Here is a 1,662-nt window from a genome sequence, read left to right as displayed (position 1 = left end):
CGGGGGCCCCCGCGGCTGCCCGCCCAGCCTCCTCACCAGCTGCCAGAGTCTCTACCGCCCGACAGCCTGCCTGCCGTGACCGACCAGAACTGGCTCTGCGGCCCATGGCACCAGAGGCCCCAGTCTGGGCCCACAGCCCTCGCCAGCTCAAGGGCCCTCAGGGGGCCTCGGGCAGAGCAGGGCACCCCCGGTCCTTCACATCTCGGGAGAGCACTCTCAGGAAACGTTCAGTGTGTCTCTGCAAAGAGTGGCTTAGGTCCGGCCTGGTGTCGGCCCTGCCCTGGGGGTCCCCACGGACATGGGCTCCCCGCTTCCAAATCGCCATAGCAGCTGCAGGGGCAGGCGTGCGGGCCGCTTGCGCCGCCAAGGTTGTCCCCAGGCCCCCCACGGGGACCAGTGTTGAGTGTCCTTCCTCCAGGCTGTTGTCCACTCAGCCCACAGGCCAGGTGCGTCCGTGCCACTGACCCTCATCCTACGTCGTGGCCGTGGTGCCCCCGTGAGGTCAGAGACGGGAGGACGGGTGCCCGGCTCCGCACCCACGCCGCCCTGGCGTTCTCTATGGCTTCCCGTCTGGTGTGAGTGCAGAGCGTGAGACTGAGTGGGTCGAGACGGGCATCCGGGCACTGCCGGGCTGGCTCCGCAGGTCCTGGGTAGGGCTGGGGGCCATCGTCTCTTTCTTATGTTGCTGCTCAGCCCTGGGGCTGCACGGGTCTTGCTCAGATGCCTTCTTGCTCACAGACCATCCTCTGCACCACAGCTCGCCTCCCCCAGAGACAGACGCCAGGCCGGCTGGCCAGAGGACACGCCCAGCCCCGTCCCCTCTGCCTGGCCCGACCAGTCTGGCCCGACCCTGTGTTCTCCTGACTTCCGAGGCATTTTGGTTTTGTGTGTTACCGTGGACTCCCTCACGGTTCCATCCTGGCAGTAGTTCAGGGAGAAAGGAGCAGAGGGGGGTCTGTGGCTGGAACTGGGAGGGAGACGGGACGGGGTGTCCTCAGTGACGCTCTGCCACGTGCCGAGCGCATGCCTTTTTAGCTCCTTCTGGGCAGAAGGGACCCCGTGGGGCCAGGTTCAGGGGACCAGCCACTCCAGGTTCCTGGTGAGCCTCTGGGTGGGCTTTTGGTCATCTCCCCAGAGAGCCCGTGGTACCCGCCAGCACTTGTCCTGAGACCAAGAGGCCAGGAGTGCGCAGCTCCCCAGGGAAGATGCTGCTGTAGCCGGAAAGATCTCTGGTGTCCTCAGACGCCCCCCAAGCCGTGGGGCCACACACGCCCCCGCCACACCCGTCTGCAGGAGCCAGAGCAGCCAGGAGAGCCGGCAGCCATGGTCTTCCACATGCCTGGGTTGTGGCACATGGACCAACCCACCCGAGGCTGGGAAATAAAAAGGCAACCTGGCCTGACGCGGGGGCCACGGCCGCCTCGGGTCCCCCAGGGGCTGGACCCCGCAGAGGGCCGGCCGGGCAGGTGCGCTCGGGCCCGTCGTCATGGCCGCTCACTCTCCATCGATACCAGGCCTGCCCGTCCAGCTGTACTCGCCCTTTACCAGCGCCAGATACAGGAGGGCGCCGCTCTGCATGGCGGGCGTCACGGAAATCCCTGCCCTACCCCGCTGAGTGTCCTCCCCTCCGGCCAGGGTCACCCTCTCGCGGGCCCGTGGTGG

Source organism: Bison bison, unplaced genomic scaffold, assembly GCF_000754665.1.
Source record: "Bison bison bison isolate TAMUID 2011002044 unplaced genomic scaffold, Bison_UMD1.0 scf7180017864223, whole genome shotgun sequence".
Taxonomy (NCBI): domain Eukaryota; kingdom Metazoa; phylum Chordata; class Mammalia; order Artiodactyla; family Bovidae; genus Bison; species Bison bison.
The sequence above is the reverse complement of the archived record's forward strand: the minus strand, read 5'-3'. Positions refer to the sequence as shown.